Consider the following 17,990-nt stretch of genomic DNA (forward strand, 5'->3'; position numbering starts at 1 on the left):
TAACCTTCAAGGTAACTTTGCAGAGAGTTTAAGTAAATTTAAATTATTTATCTAATTTAATAAAATACAGCTAATATACAAACCAAAATATAAACAATTTGCTCTACATAGCAACAGTCTGCTATCAAGAACTGTCAGGCTGTTGTTATGGAATGTGATATGTTATGACCAATCAGAATCAAGCATTTTTAGGCAAACTTGAAAGATGAAGATAAATCTCACTGGCTGAGGTTAAAACATATACTTCAAGACTTTTAATATTTTTCTCTGCTAATGCTTCATAACTTTAACAGAGATTTTTATGCAAGACTGTAATATGTTTGCTCAATACTGCTATAAACCAACTCAAGGTCTCCATTATAATCTTTACCATGATGAATAAATAAAGGTTTGGACTGTTTTTTGGCTTCACGTTGGATGAAAAGTAAAAATACAATGAAAGTTTCAGTATTTTATAATAAAATATGATCACAGTTGATCTTTTTAGTTATACTCTAAATCTAAGCAGGATTTATCTGTGTTATAGAGGTTTAAGATAAGTGGTCTGGTTTTGTGGAGCTCAGTGTCTGCTGGGTTTCTGGTGGGCGTGGCCTGATGTGAAGTCCCCGCCCCCCGCGCTTGTTGATTGACGCGCACCGATGGCTCCTCCTTGCAAGTCTTCTCTCTCCCTCCCCCTTCGTTTTCCAGTGTAGTGCGTTGATTTCATACCAAAGTCATACTTAACATTCCACTTATACTGTCAAACCTCTGAGAAATATTACGGAAAACAACAAGGCGCCAAATTTTAACAAACTAAGTCAAAGTGAGCCGCTGCTGTCTTTGAGGAGGAAAAAGGTGACTTTGAGAAGAAAAAAAGGTAAGTTCTCCTCTAAAGTTCCTCTTACTGTTTGGACCTCTTTTCTGGGCACTTTTTTCACGCCGCTTGTCTCGGGTGAAGTTTTCAGATCATTGTCATTTTTTACATTTTTCCGCTCAGCTCCCCGCGTTGGGAGGGAAGAAAACATTTGCAGATTGATAGTCTATTGTGTGTGACTTTCCCACTGTGCAGGGATATCTCTGACAGCCTCTGTACAATCAGATTTTACACCGGTAGCCCCGCTCATTGACTCCCTGTATTAAATAAAACACAAAGCTGCTCTTTTGACAGCACAGGACTGAAGCCAGTATGTTTGTTTTGTGTCTCGCTCAGTTCATACCTGGATCACACTCTTCCAGCCTGGTTCCTCCGGAGGACTGCTGCAGGTTTACCTACAGGCTAAAAAGAGAGAGAGAGAGAGAGAGACAGACAAACAAAAAGCATTTGGAGGAATACACAACTTCAGTCTGGTTTGGACCTCTGCATCCCAAAAGGTAGGAGAAGTTCTTGATTTGTCAGCAAATGAAGCAGTGTTTGTAGCTCAGCAGCAGACTGAGACATGACTGAAAGGTTTACTGTTTACAGAAATGAACAAATAATAACAAGAAATGAAGCAGCATGTATTTATCTTACTTTGTTGAATTTCTCTTCATGGGAAATTAACTTTTAATCCATGAAAAACACAACAATGTTTAAAACAAACAATTTACACTACATGTTGATCTTATAAAATCTGTTAATCAAGAGTCACTAAGTAAAGATAATCCTAATTTAGGCACTATTTGCTCACATGTTTGGATTAGGAAACCCCATGTTTTACATAAATCTGAAACTAACATTTTCTTTGGGAATAGACTTTCATTTAAAAAGTGCAGGATGTAGTTTCTTAGCTTTAAAGAAAGAAACAGTGAATGCACAAAAACACAACACGAGAAGAGTTGTGGCGGAAAGTGACTGAACAACCTCGAAGTACACTTGTGCATACCAAAAATAATTTGTGTTACATCATCAGGATTATGAAAAGTTTTACTAACAAGTACCAAAGCTGTTCCAGTTTATTTACTGATTCTAAAAATATGCATAGAAATAAAAAATAAATTCATTTTCAAAAAGAAAATCCCTGCTTATCAACCCTGAAGAAATCATCAATCTATAAGAAAAAATCTGAAAAATATTTGTTTTATGTGAGAAAAGAAATACGATTTTTTATAGATGCTCCATTTCAACTACTACTACATCAATTATACAGATTTTTAAAATTATAATCACTTCTGTTTGGATGAAAACTGTCTTAGTTTTATTCCCTCTTTACTTTTTCCTTTAGTGCAGACAAACGTTGCACGTGTTTATTCTCTGCAAAGTCCTCCTAAGAACATAATTCATAGGTGAGGATTTGCGATGCATGGATATGTAGGCCAGCTAATTGTATAATTCAAAGAGGGCCACCTCAGACTACACCTGCTCTCTGCCTGTTTGTTCAGGCTGAGCCTGAGGGTGGGGGGGGGGATTTAGTCTCACACTGACCGAGCCTCACACCAAATGTTGTAGCTTGTGAAATATGTATTTAAAAAAAAGGAAAAGGACATGTTAGCACCTCCTTCATCCTAAATTTGAGCAGTCATATGAGCTGCGGAGTGAAATCACTGCCAGTCAACAGGTTTGACTGAACAACAGAATGCAGTCTGTCAGGTTCGCCTCAGTAAGCAGAATAACCCGTTGGTGTTTCTGTGAAGCTGTAGTCTGTATATTACTGTCTGTTTTACTGCTGCAACATTCCTCACACTTATTAATCAAAATAACTCTCTTGATTTTAAAAATGTCTGCATGTTTTCTAGAAACGGCTTCACAACACAGTGATATTTTATTCTTTTACACCTTTGAATTGAACAGACTTCAGGATGGATTTGACTTGTCTGTTGGAGCTTTAATCTTCCGATGATAAATAAATTGCTCAGATAACATTTTGAAGAGTTTTCTCCTCTGTCTGTCTAGTAATGTCGAGGTTAAAATGCTTAAAATCAACCTTCTCAGTCTTTCTCGAGAGCTTCTTTCTGTTCACATATGGAAATGATGTTCTGAAATGAAAAAACCAAACCAGTACAACCAAACAATGTGTCCTTGGTAAATGAGACCCCGCCAAGATGCCTAATAATAGATTTTGATGCTGATGGGTAAATCTGGAAAGGATTAAGCATTCTGCTGCTCCGACAGATTCTCTCCTCATTGTTTTTAAGCAGCATGAACACATCAGGCCTCCCCGTGCACAATGTGCTCCTTTTTTTCCCTCCTCACTTTATGTTTCTCAGCCGTTGTGGATTTCACATGTTCTCTGCTGGAGCTCGTGTGAGACTTAAATGCGAGGGGAAAGTTTTACAACTTCACCCATGTCATGGAGGTCAATTAGATTACTTGGGGTAATATCCCCTTAAAGTGTCCGCTTCTCTTTTTTTTCTCTCCAGCTGTGTGCCTTCAGGCACTTTATCAGAGGGAAGTCTTAATGAGAACATGTTCTCTTATAAAAGTCTATTATCCTCTGATGTGTTAGATTTTTTTAAACATTATATTGAATCAGAAACTGTCCAGACACTGCAGGTTATCTCAGATCGGTTGTGTGTTTCTTCTTTCACTCTGCTGCGGTGTGTTTACTTGGCTGCAGCTCTCAGCAGCAGCTTCACCCGTTTGTGTCAAAACCCTCAGAAGAGCGGCTAATGAGCTTCTGCCCATTTGTGCAGACGTTGGTTTGCTTTTTAGCACCATCCCCACAAGTGCTCGTCCAAATGGTGGACACTTGCCCCTCTGTCAGCCAGGATCTGAACAAACAGTACTTATGTCTGCGTGGAGAGCACACAGAGGGCCTCAGAGAAGAGCCTGCAGTGCTCAGCGGAGGGCATTAATGACAATCTGGAAAACAATGTGCAGCTTGAGGTTAGCAAGTAGAGGTTAGGTGAAATAATGGAGTTAATCAAGAGCTGTTTCAGCAGAGATGCCACAAAATACATACATGCAAAATTCAAGCATCTCCTAGCACCAACTAAACTCCTCTTTACAGCTGATACACACCCATGACAAACATATTCATGATGACAGACAGGCCTTTTGGGGATTTTTTGTTACAATACATTTGAAAATAGAGTAGAAAACAGGAAGCAGTACTCCTCTGTCCAGACACCTTAAAAAAAAGGGTTCAAATTATATTCACTATTTTTTGGAGATATAAATGTGTCATATATTGGCTTTGGAATATGAAATAGTTATAACATTTGTACAGAGATATGCAAGGTGTCTCCAAGGCAGTGTGCAAAACTCAACAATGTTGGCAGAGACAATGTACAAGATAAAGAGATAATAATCCAAATGAAGCTAAAACTCAGAGTCAGATGTGGTAAAGAAATATGATGCGACAGTCATGTAATATGAAGTGTCTAGGCTAGGATTTTATAGATGTGTCCCAGTTCAGGGAAAGGACCCAGTCTTGATAACCAGCTCAAGACTGACTGCTCAGGCTAAAATAAGAGCATCTGGTCCATGGAGGATTTTCCTGTTCACGTCACTAGCTCTTCCCACTCTTACACTGGCGTTGCATAGCACTGCCCCTGTCGCCTAGATGTAGGCAGTGAGCTGGCTAACTAGCTAGCATCATTTAACATTTTTTTAAAGTTATTTTTTGGGGGGATTTTCACATTTAATGGACAGGACAGCTGAAGAAAGACAGGAAATGTGGGTAGCAGAGAGTTGGGGAGGACATGCAGGAGATGGTCGAGGCTGGAATCGAACCTGCAACCTCTGTGATGAGGGCTACAGCCTCTGTATATGGGGCGCGTGCTTAGACCTTCGGGCCAACGGTGCCCCAACTAGCATCATTTAACTTGACCTCATCACCAACAATCATTAGCAACAATCTCAAGTTTCAAGGCGTCTGTGTTTTTAACATTTCAGCTCGCTACTTAGTTGAAAACAAATACTTTTACTTAATAGTATGTTAATTGTATTCCCCTGTCCCATGTTGTAAGCTGCTGTAACAAAAGAATTTCTCCCAACGGGGGACAAATAAAGTATATCTTATCTTATCTTATTGACTGTTTGAGAGTCCACAATATTGTTTGAAGTGGTGCGCAAAGAATCGCAGGATATGATGGGCACACAACACACAACACATCTGTGAGCCGCATTTAAAGGAGGAATCACAATGGGTCAACTTTCAACACGCTGCTGTGGAGCAATTAAGCAAAGGTGACAAACTCTGTGAACTACCGCTTTAAATCTGCTGTTCTGCTAGTTCATATTTTTTTTCCACTGTTTTGATGGTGAAGGCTGTCAATTGTGTGAACTTTGATGTTTTATCTTATTTTTCTTTTGTACAAAATACTTATTCCAGTAAAAACTAACCAGTATCGTACTTAAAGCTCCAGTAAGGAACTTCTTGTGTTGAATTTGGCTGATGTGTCTTGTACGTGTGAGTAGTTGTTCAACAAAAAATCTCATCCCGCTTATTTTTAGCTGTCACTCATCTGTCGTATTAAAAACTGTCTCTGCGGCGTGCTGTTAACCCCTTTGTCTGACACCTACCGCATGGCAGCAACTTAAGGCACTGAAAACATGAAAATAATCAATCTATATGCCGATGACATTGTTTACTTTTGTAGCTCATGAAGAGGCATCAGTTTTAATTTTAGTCTGTTTCATAATCAGCTGGAAAGTCCTCCCAGGAACTTTAATTAACTCAGTCAATAAAAAACTGCTTTAACACGAAACACTTCCTTCACTCTCAGATTCCCCAGTCAAACATTTATCAACATTGTATTCACGTTAATGCACTGCACATGTTTACATATCCTCCAAACCATGAGGTTTTAACAGATAAGCTTCCTGGCCTCCTATTTGGACTCAGCTCAGGGGAGGAGCCGGGGAGTGGCCTAGAACAGTGTACTCTTTGTGTCAGCTGTCCCCAAGTTACTGAACGTTTCTCGTTTTCCAGCGACCAACTTTTGGCAGCCATGAAACACATAAATCTACCATAAGGAGGAAGAAGAGTTAGAAACGTCTGGGAGAGTGTGTGTGCCAGTTTTCGTGTCTTCTCCAGCTTCTTATTTAGAGATAACAGGAGGCTCAGACTCGCACTGGGTTTGTCTGGTGTTTCAGAGACGTATGTGTGTGTGTGTGTGTGTGTGAGTGTGTTAGTGTGTGTCTCACTGGAGCTCCAGTGACCCAAGGGCACTCATGTGAAACCCCTTTAATCCCTGCGCTCAGAGTGTTTTGGGTTGGGGGATGATCCTTCACCAGCCCAGAGTTTTGGTTGCTCCTAATATAAAACAACACAGGTGTTCGTCAGAGAGTCTATAGAGAGCAACACGTTTATGTCTTTATGTGGAATCACACGTTTTTCTTTGTGTAAATCCCCTCTATATGTCCACCATCAAAGCCGTTCCTGCTTTTAATGCCTTGTTCCACATTTTCTTTGGTTAGATGAGTTATTGGCGGGTGCATTCTGCTGCAGAGTTCTGCATGTCTTAAAGGTTTCACAGATTATGGCTTCAAACCGCTCGCCTCGCCACAAAATGACCAATTCAGGCCTGAATGGCTTCTCCGCTACGTTTGCTGGAAAATTTCCGATTAAAATGCTGATTCAGGCTGTAAAAAAAAAAAAAAGAAGCTCTCTGGCACACTGGCTCTGTTTTGTGTCAGTCTTTCCCTCTTTTCAGCTGGTTCAGGATTAATTATCTGCAAGTGTTATAATTCAAGGTAGACCACATAGAAAGCTTGTGTAAAAATAGACTGATGGATGGATGAATCAGACTTTATGTTCATGCTCTGACTCGACTTTTGATACTCATTAATCCACCTGAGTCTGGCTGTGACTCATTTAGGAAACAAGTAACCTTTTCTTAAATCATGGTGGGTTAGCCTGCTTCCACACTGTGTGATTTATTTGTAAAAAAACAACAAACAAGAGTCAGTCACGGTGGATATTTAAATGTTTAAAGAATAAGTCCAACTCGGATTATCTGTGCCCATTTTTGTTCTTTCGAGATGTTTGCATGAGTGTTTTTGTTTTTCTTGGGCATGCAGCTGGTACCAAACTGCAGATGTTTACTTGACATGGTTGCATGTGGTGTGTGTGTTTGTGTTCATGTGTGTCTTGACTTTTCTCTCTGCCTCTTGCCGTGTGAGCCGTTGGCTGCACAGCCCTCCTCCTCCTTTCCCCTCCTCCTCCTCCTCTCACTCTCAGCTCTGATTGTTTCCTGAGCGCCGTGCCAGATAGGAAGTAGGAGGAAGTTATTGGAGGAGCTGCAGAGAATTTATTAGGGCCAAACACAGACAGAAGAGAGGCTAGGAGAGATGGAGTGAAGATGAGGTGCTGAGAGGAGAGGAGAGGAGATGAGAGGAGAGGAGAGGAGAGGAGAGGAGAGGAGAGGAGAGGAGAGGAGACTAGTTTCTCTAGAAAGATGGGGCTCCTGCCTTTATGACCCTGAGGAAGGCTGCAGACACTCCTCACATTAAGTTAATCACCTGTAATAAGCAGCACTAACACTTTTAAATGTTTATTTCCCCTGAGTACGTCTTTGTGCATGTCAAAAGGAGAAAAGCAGCGTTTTAGTCCTTCTCCAAATGCAGCTCTCCTTGCCTGCAACCTAAAATGTTTTCTTTATCTGTAATCTGACCTTAGAGAGCAGCTGCTCCTTCTGCCACCAAGTCCTGTTGTTTCCCCCTGACAAGTGTGTGTTTGTGTGGCTGTTGGTGTGTGCTTGTGAGACGAAGAGGAGGAGGGGGGGGGGGGGGGGGGGGGGGGTCTCACTTTACATCTGTGAGCGCCCCTCAACCTTAACTAGTCCGTGTGGTTCCTCATGTGAAGGAGTCTTTAGGCCGTGGGTTTATTTTTGTGTCTAAAAGTGAAGTTGGATGGAGGTGTGTTTTACTCTCAGCTGAGCAGGGGGGGCTTTTGGCTGCCAGCTGGGGCCTGTTCACTGCCAACAAGTCTCCCAACTACCACAGCAACTTGACAAAGGCTGCTTCTCTAAAGACCCAAACACATCCTGTCGAGTGTTGGTGTACAAACAAAAAAGGAGTATATACAATGCATAATGCAAATGTGGAGTAATAGAGGGGTTTGCAAACACAGCAGGGTTAAAAGATGATCAGTACAAGGCACTTAGTTAAATCTGTTACCAATCTGCTGTGAACATGAGTCAGGAGTATTGAGTCATGATGATGGGAGTGACAGAAGAGAGGCTGATTTTCCCACACTGACCAAACATCACTGTGATAAGAAGAAAGATGAATCCAAACCAGTAACACATTTCTTTAAGATGTTATTTTGATTTTATTATAAAGCTGCAATAATCAGCCCCTCTAATGGCTGTGGGGAATATCTTGTGAGCTTCACAGAGAATTTTAGCATCTTTCAGATCATTGTTTTGGTTTTAAATCCCGCAACTTTAAAGCAACTGTAAGGAGTTTTTAGCTGCTCATGGAACACTCTGAAATGTATTCTGATGTCTAGACTTCTTCGACCGGAGTGGCCCAACTGGAGTACTGACTTATGCAGGAGTAGTGTTAAGTTTGTGTGCACACATGAACAATCATAGCCTGTACAATTCATGGACGTAGTATCCGTGAAGTCACCCATCTGTTTCTGAAGCGCTGTTTTAAAGCCAATCGTCGGCAGGAGCCATATTGGATATCCTGAATGAAACCTAACTTCTGTCGAGCTAGTGTGAGGTAAATAGGCGGGGTTTGAGCCTCCTAGCCAACAGCTACAGTGTTCCGGCCTGTCAGTCAAGTCAGTCATGTCCTTATTTGCGCAAAACTCGTAATCTTTATATCTTCTGAACTGTCGGGTTATAAAAAAATTCACCCTCCCGTACAGTTTGCCAATAGAGAAATTAGCTCTTCAGAATGAACCCGTTTTTTGATCCAGGCTGTAAACATGTTTATTATTGCTGAAAAGATCATCTTTTTAATGGATGTGTATGTGGTTTCCTGTACTGCAGTTTATAACACTTCCACATGGGCTTCATATATTGAGACCGGAGGTTGCCGCTTGGAACAATGAAATAACATTTATTTACTCTTTCTGTCTCCACTAATCATATCAACCAAAACTACTTACATTAGCGTATAAACACAGGTATTTGTGTTTGTTCAACTTCACAAAAATATATAAATCTTCTAGCCTCATTTTTAAGGACTTCCAAAGAAAATGTTGTCCAAAGCCATGACTCAAAGTACTCTGACTGTTTAGTGTTGACTGACTATTTAAAGAAACTGTGCTACTAGAAATCAGATACAACTACGAGCAGCCTGTTCAAACACAGTCCAAATACTTGATTTTTACACAAGTGACCCTGACCAGTCAAATAGGGGTGACACCTGGGGTGTCAAATCAGATTTCGGGGGTGGGGAAGATGGCATGTTGTAGCACCTGGCAGCGTCGGAGCATGCTATCTTTTAGGAGCTGGCGGACAACTTCTCACGTTGTTTCTTCTCAGTTGTCAATGCAGTATTTATGAGCAACTTTTTACTGTTTTTTTTAGAGGTTTATGGAACTACTTAATCAACTTTACTTTTGGACTTTGGCGACAGAACCTGTTAGCTCATGATGCTAGCAGTGGTTGTAGCTTGACCAAACAGGCTTTTTTCATTTATGGAAACAATTGAGGATATGACTTTAAAGTTCAGATGAGTTTTCTGTCAAACACTAACGATGTGACTCAACCCTTCGAACCACGAACTTAACGACCGTGGCCACTTCAGTCATTTTTTTTTCTGATGCTACCTACCCTTTGTCCCACAATGCATCAGGGTTGTTTGAGATACCCTGAGAAAAAAACACATAATTGTTTGTTTGGTTGCCTTTAGACAGCATTTACAACCTTTTAATGAGTAACATCAAAAAGGGTCATGTTTTAATGCGACCAGGCCAGGCTCTCTTAAATCACTGAAAGTATTTATGTTACTCATTTGTTTCACCGAATGGAGACAGTTTGTGTTAAACCCAGCTGCTTTGAGAAGTCTTAGTTGGATTTAGGAACACATAAGCAGGTCTTCAGGATGAAATGATACAATGAACAGAGAGAGCGTAAAACTTATCAGGCTTACTGTACACTGTATTTCTTACTGTCTGAGCTCAATGGGCTCGCATGGCTCTCATGGTGGGATGTTTAGTCTCCGGATATATTTTTTTAATCCATCCTGTTTGGTCGTTTCTGTGAATGTTCCTTTCTCACCGTTTGCATGAAGGAGAGCAATTGCCATCAGGCCATAAAAATCTGAGACATGACAGAGAAATTTTGACTCAAGGTCTCGTCTTCAGATTCCTCTGCCTGAGTAGAAACCCAGCTGGTTGAGGACTGAGATGAGCTCATGTTCAGTCGGAGATAAAATGAAGGATTTAAGAAATGCTTGCTTTGCTTTTTGTGGATGAATCAGTGTTTGTGTCTCCTGGATATCATGCCGTGTCCTCTTGTCATTAGTGGTGCTGCCTCTGTTTGTTTTCCTGCCTGTAGGTGTTTGTAAGGGATTTCCTTCATTCTGTGGCACACTTAAACAAACGCCTGTGATGGAATCCCTCTCCTGATTCAGACTGTACACCGCTAGCGCTCCTCCATGTGACCCGGCAGCCTGAGAGTGACTCAGTAGAATTACAGGAATTCATCGGGACATTTCACCGCACACACTCTTGTCTAGGGGCAAAAAAGAGAGAAGGAAACGCAGTGCAGTGCTGATAATCTCTCCTTGGTTCATAGACAGAGTCGGAGCAGAGATAAGCCGATTGCTGCAAACAGACTGCAATGTGATCGCTGCAAGCAGGGCTGGGAAAAATAGGGAGAGGGATTCTGGTGTATGAATGGTGCCATTTGAATGAATGTGCGGCTGCATAGTTCTGCAGCATTTTCCTGCTGCACAGGAATTCTGCAGCACGTTGCTGTCTGACTCTCAGTGAGTGGGAGGGGAGGTGTTGTCCCTGAATTTGACATAAATATAAGAGCAGTGTTATCATTCTATCAAGACTGTTCAACGACTCCTCTTGTCTGTCAACAGTCTGAAGGAGTTCAAACACTGGTTTGTGCAACAGAGGAAGAAAGTTGAAGTGATGAAAAATAGAAAAATATATATCAAAGCAAAATGTCTTGCATGACTTTTAAAGTAGTCGTCATTGAGTTTGCTCACCAGCCCAAAGGTGGAACATTTTTATTCAGTATCATAAAATCCAAAAGAAGTAGCAAATCCTCACAAAGGAGGAGCTGAACCTGGAGATTATTTTGCCCTTTTCCTTGAAAAATGACTTAAATGATTAAGAGATTATAAAAATAATAGCAGATTTAATTTCTGTTGAATTATTTTTGGTCTGGTTATTGGACTAAATGTGTTCACATGCAGTGTGCTGCATGTAGTTTTTCTTAAACTGTTGTTTTAGCTGCAGTGATTCATTTATGGATCAATTAAATAAATCAAACGCCACATATTTTTGCAAATGGATGCATCATTCATAGATTTTTAAAGCAAAAAAACATTTGCAGCAACAGATGTTTGTTTTTTGCAGCTTTTGTCAATTTGCGATGAAATTCTTCTTCTCCTGAGCTCTTGGTTCACTGAAAACAATAAAATGTTTCTTTTGCCCTAGGAAATTGTGATGAGCACTTTTCATAACTTTCTGGCGTTGAATGCACAAATAAGTAACTGATTAATCATTCAAATAATGCCAGATTAGTAGAAATAATCCTTTGTGGCAGCCTTAGTGTGACTCACATGTCGTGAGGTTTTCACCCAGACTTGGCTCAGAGGAGCATGATTCTGTGTTTGTAACAGCTGCTCTAATTTTTTCAACATGTTGATTACAAAAGATTTTATTCTGAAATGACGCGCTGGTAGTAAATCATGTTTGAGGATTGAATCCCTAAGGCTTTCCATCTGGACACTTTTCATAAGAACTTGTTGCAATTGGTGATTTTCCTGTTGAGTTCAAGTCCATAAAGCTGTCCAAGCAGCTTTATTTATTGCTAACTTTTATCATGAAGTCATGACTATTGTCCCGATTGTGAATCCTGTGACTCCAATAAGAGGATGTGCTGAAAAAAAAAATTGCTCCTCTGACAAAGCCCTGCCTCTCGTCCGAGCTCGGGGCGTCACAAAGCGGCAGCGTGTTCACTGCTGATGTTGCATTCCAGCTGGAACAATCCCACTGTTTTCCAGACCCCAAAGTGGACGCCTAAATTGGACAACACCCCCCTCCCTTTCCCCCTCTCCTCACCCCACAAACACACCCCCTTTTTCTCCCCCTCTGCTCTCCAACCAACCACCAACCCACCCACCACCCACTCCTCCCATACACGCATCCCCTGGTCTCCTGTCCTTATTTGGGTAGAGACGTTCTGAGAGCCGGGTGGAAGGGGGGTAGGCGGAGGAGAGAGGGAGGGAGGGAGAGAGGGGGGAGGGAGGGCGTTGGGTTGACACAAGGGAGGCAGGAGGAGAAACAGTGAGCACTCGCAGCCCTTTCTTAATAAGGACATGTCTGGAATTCAGGCCCCTCTCTCGCTGAAGAGCCTCTCTTGAACGCTCTCTCATGAACACAGCGAGGTCGTCAGATCTGAACGCAGCTTGTTGCTCTTCACGGCTCGCAGTTTGCAGTGTTTTCTCTGCTATAATTGGTGATAAACAATAGATCTGCTGCCCCTCCTTCCCTCCCTCTGTCCCTCTCTCTCTCTGTCTATGATTATTACTCTGCCTGTACTCAAGCTGTGGCCCTGCAGCACCTGTGCATTCATTAATGAAATACTTTGAGCTGCCTGAAAGACATTTCCCCAGCAGACCACACAGACAGCAGTGCTGAACTCTGCTGAGGCAAGAACAGGCATTTTAAGGTTACAATATATATGTTTAAGTCTTTTGTACTTATTTCTTTGTTTATTTTTTAATATGTAGCAACACGCAGCTGCTAGGAGCAAGACAATGAGAATATCCTCATGAGTAATGTCCTGACAGCCTGCCAGAGAGATGTCGAAATAGCTTTTTAACGATGGTTAATATGGGCTTTTCCTTTTGCAAGTAATTGTTTGAATTAATGCTCAGATATTTTCTGGTTTAATCACAAGGACATTAAAACGTCAGACAAAAGTGTCCATCACACTATGATGACAATTTTTTTAAACTTTGGAAGCCATGACTCGTAAATGAACCGACAGAAAGAAAGCTCACTGGTTACTATTTTGGTCCTGGAATTATTCTGTTTTGGTCCTAGAGTTATTCTGACAGCTGTCATTCATACACAGACATCTGATGCTTGTACATGCATGGGTATAAACTGAATAACTTTGAGTTTTGGAGTAGCAACAACTTGTGATGTTGAAAAATGAAGCCACTGAGGAATGAAGTTCCTAGAGTGTCCACTTGAGGTTGGCTCGAAAAAAATAAGGACGTCCCATTAGGGCCCATTCATTTTACATAAACTTACACGGCATGGTACAAAGATGATCAATCAAATTCTTTACTGATTCCTTCATCAATTCCTGTAGATTTCTTGTTGAATGTGTTAACTGGCGTCTTTCAGCCAAATGTGTTGGTGGTTGTTTACATTTCAACAGCTGTTGAAACAGGGACAGAGTCCTCCCAAATGCATCCTAGTTTGGTGTTTAGAGTCAAAATATACTCATGAGAAACACAGCATGCCTTAAAAAAACAAAAGGCATTTGGCTGATAACAGGGTCACCCTTGATACCATAACACCAGCAGCCTATAGCATCAAACACATAGCACTCTGGATATTTTAAGCCATGCTACGTTGACAAATCGTCAGCATGTTTCTGGTGTTTCCACCATTGTTTGAAATCCCAGAGCCACGGACATTGTGCCCTGTTAGCGTCATTTTGCGTTAAATGAAATCACACTTAGGTCCACTTCTGTCTTCTGTCCATCATGATTACTTCTCAGAAGTATGTGGAAGGCATTGATAAAAGAATCATATCGCATAAAGGCAAATGATTTCGATGGCTTGAACTAGTTAGAACCAGTCTCCGATTCGCATCCCTAATGGGACCACCATCTTTAGGCTTCAGTCCTTCAGAGACCAGGCGGGGGCATGACTGACACTGTTGTTGGACAATATGTGAAAACAAACAGTTTGACCAAATAGCGGGTTAGCATAATATTAGCGTCTTGTTGTCGAGTTTTCCTCTGCTCACTCTTTGAGTTAACTCGTCTTCTAAATTCTATTATAAAAGATAGCAAGAAGTAAAAAAAACACAGCTGGCCTCACAAACTGCCTGCGCTTGTTGTTCACAGCTGCAGCAGTTCAAACAGCATTTTTGTCCAAAAACAATAAAAACTCTAAACAGTAATGTCATCATGTTTACAATAATTCAAGACATCTAGGAACAGATGAAAATTCTGGATTTCTAAAGTTGGAACCAGAGAGTGAAGAAATGTTTTCTCTAAAAACAATAGACTGAGTTTCCTCTTCATTCAGTTCCTTCATTTCTATTCACTGAGATATTTACTTTCTCTCTTACTTTTGTTGTTGTCTTTGTATCAGTATCATGCAATTACTCAAACACTGGCCGGCCTGAATACGATTAAACCAGCTCTGACTGTAGTCGTATGACGTCTGTGGTCACTGGGAGAGATCCAGCCGTGTGATCTGTGCGCACTGAGATGGATCACTTGAGCTCCTGATGAGATCTCAGTTTCAGTGTTGAGTTTTAACACCATGACCCTGCAGCCGAAGCTCCGCCATTACCAATATCCTCCCTGCTAAAATTAGCAGCTTGACTTGTGGATATTTGTCAAACTCTCATTTGGGGGTCATTGACGTCCATAAATTCCCCATCGTACGTTGCGTGTGGTGAAATGTGGCTGCAGGATCTGTGTGACGGATCTCACTTTGAAGTTTCATATTTCCAGTGAAATGATGATAGCAAGGGAAAGGAAGCGTCACTAAAGCTCCCCTCTGCCTCTTCACCAGTTTGCGGTTATTGGATGATTTGGTGGAACTGCAGCCATTATGAAGTGTGAATCTTTCCAAATACTGACAGATAAATGGAGAACAGAAGACAAAGGCCTCTCTTTTTATGATATACTATCTTCCATTTGATTTTATGTCATACTGCAGACTTTGTCCCTCTTCTCAGAATGTTGTCTGCACAGTGTTTGTGTTATTATACTGTGGAGAATCACTCAATAGGCTTCAAGAACAAGAGTTCCACTGATTTGTATAGACATTTTCATACTTTTTAGATTTTCCAAATGCATTTGCAAGTACCAATCACATTTAAAGACTGAAAGGTTTCACTTTTAGCTGCTGGTAACAATATCTGTCTCTGAAGCTGTGCAAAACATCATAAAAGTGTTCAGATATATGGCTTATAATGAGGAAACAACTGAAAACAGATCCTGTATCACACAACTGTCATATAAAATCTAAATGTGGATATAATTCAATCATTTTGGCGTTCTCTGGATGTATCCATGATGCTTCATTTTCTGTCTGCATCTGCAGAAATGCTGCAGCAGAAACACAAGCATCCAGGGAGGATCATGGTTACCTCATAGACTGCCGTTGGAGAAACAACACAATGCTGAAAAGGCAGCTTGAAAAATACTTAAGATCTTTGCCTGCAGTCAGCCATAAGCCGACCACATCGGGACACAGTTCCCAGACCGCAAGAATTCTTTGAGGCCAGTGCTGATTAGTGAGGTCCTTAAGCTTCGTTTTATGGAATATCTTGAATTCATTTGGCCGTTTCACAGACATAAAATATAGGAAATTATAGTAATGATTACGGTTCACATTGTTTGTTCATCCAAATTTAATGACAGCAATAAAGAAAATGTCAAAGAAAGCCAAAGTTGTGACCTAAAGATGAATAACATTCCTTGTCTTAAGCATCTCTCATTAAGCCCTACATAAATGCACATTATTCTAAGACGTATTTGTTGCTTCCCAAGTAATTCAATTTATGAGAGTTTAAAAGAAAAACGGAGGACAAATTTAGCAGGGATTAAGGTTAACCAGTGTGAAAGGTGTTAAAGAGGTTACAGGAAGAATCAGCATTTATCAAATTATTGCTCCATGTCTTTTTTTTATAGATACGATTTGCATCTAGTGAAACATAATATTCTTGAGTAGTATAAATTCAAAGCAGAACACATTTAAAAGTGTGTTCGCTTTAAAATGGTTACATCTCAGAGAGTGTTACTATGTATGCAAAGCAGCGGTGGAGGTGTTGTGAGGAAACTATTCAGTGATTCATGAAACCTGCTCATCCAGAACAAACACCTCCAGAGTTTTTCAGGTTTCAACATACCTGTCTGATTACCTCCACACATGAGTGTCACAAGAATAACGTACTGGGAATGATCAGACAGGTGCTGGGGTGTCATTATAAAGTGATGACTCAACATGTGAATGAGTTTTGAATTCATTGAGAGACTCAGTTCTCTTTATGTTTACTGTTGTGTCTAATGTATTTATGATGGAGTGTAGCACATGACCTGCAGCTACTAAAGAGTGATGTTTTCTTTTCTGGAAATAACATTGTGTTGACTTTAAAAACTAGACATGAGGTTGAACAAATAAGGGGAAAAACTCCTACTGCGATTATGTTGACACTTTTTGGAAATGAAAAAAATACAAAGCTAAATCATAACATTTGACTGCTTCATATTGAAAGTGTTAAGTCACACATTAAACCAAGTCAAAAAAAAAAACTGCAGCCTTCAAGCTGTGTCCCAATCCAGGCACTGCAGCCTTAGAAGGACCCAGCCTTCGTAGACCGGTCAAACCAAACTGAACGGAGACAGTCTGGCCCACCTGTTTACGTCTCTGCCCGTACGCTGGCGTCACACAGCACCAATCTTGCAAACAGTTAGATGACTGGCCAATGTGGCTACTACCTAGCCCTGCTAGCGCCACGTAACTAATGCAACCATCAGCAACATTTCAAAGGTAACTTCAAGATTCAATGTGTTTGTCTTATTGAGCTGAAACCAAGCGGCAAGTGTTAAAAACTGCAGTTTATCGAGTGTCCGCTTGAGGCTGGCCCCAGAAGTACAGGAAAAAACTTACACACAAATTCAAAAAAGCTGATCTTTACAGCAGAAATGAACATGTTGAATTTTTCATAACGCGGCATTTTCGATGACTTTAAGATTACGAGTTTTCAATTACGAGAGGCACAGCTGACTTGACTCACAGGCGGGAACACTGTAGCTGATGGCTTGGAGGCTCAAAGCCCGCTTTTTTATTTCACACTCTCTCGACAGCAGTTATGTTGAGTTCAACATTTCCAATATGGCTGCCACCAATGATTGGCTTTAAAACAGTGCTTCAGAAACAGATGGGTGAGGTCACAGATACTATGTCCATTATGTATGCCTTCGACGTGCTGCAGTGATGCATTCGGTCTTCAAATGTAGCCTTCAAAGGCTGCAGCCCCTGAATTGAGGCACAGCTTCAGATGTTTCACTTGGTCAACTTCCGTAGTGGTATTCCAGCTGCATATGTTGTGATTTAAGCAGAGACAATTAAAAGATACTCACTGAGGGCTGATTGCAGCTTGATACCAGGTGGTGAAAGTTTTTCAATCTGATAAAGTGTGCATGTGCACTCAAGGATTTTCTGAACCAGTATTTTCTTTAACATCTTGGCTCTGTAGTTTTCAGTCAGTCAGTGTCTATCGATTAAACAGGATTGAAAAGTCAGTTTGTAAGAGACATTTTTCAGATGCAAGTCAGTACAGATTTATTAGCTCAGGAGTGTCTGCATCGTGGAAGGATTATGAATATGGCGTGGTGGACTTATATCTAAAAATACAAGGCCCTAGGTCATAAGAAGTAAACCTGTCAATAGCTACTACAGTGGTACTGAGAGATAGAGACAACAGAAAAGCTCTATAGCAGCTCTGGCTAAAGCAGTTTGGATTTCGTGCATAGCATATCGATTTTAAACCTTTAATTGTTTGACAAACAGCTAATAAACTTGTGTCTTTATCTCACAGATCTCCCACAGATCCTTTGATATCGGGGCTCGGGGTCGGGCCCAGGGGGAGCCGCCACCATTGCGTCCAACGAGTGGAGCGCCAACGGAAGCCCAGAAGATGGGCTGGACGGGGACAACGAAGACAAGACCCTGGACGGGGACGCC

General features: G+C 41.0%; 1 long non-coding RNA gene across 1 annotated transcript; it reads left to right on the plus strand.

Annotated features, from left to right (window-relative positions):
* The first annotated feature begins 672 nt into the window (after nucleotides 1-672).
* Nucleotides 673-17,978, plus strand: LOC117822799. Its single transcript, XR_004633249.1, has 3 exons — nucleotides 673-856; nucleotides 1,190-1,350; nucleotides 17,845-17,978. It is a non-coding gene; the product is annotated as an uncharacterized LOC117822799 (long non-coding RNA).
* The last annotated feature ends 12 nt before the right edge of the window (nucleotides 17,979-17,990 follow it).

Source organism: Notolabrus celidotus, chromosome 1 (assembly GCF_009762535.1).
Source record: "Notolabrus celidotus isolate fNotCel1 chromosome 1, fNotCel1.pri, whole genome shotgun sequence".
Lineage (NCBI taxonomy): Eukaryota > Metazoa > Chordata > Actinopteri > Labriformes > Labridae > Notolabrus > Notolabrus celidotus.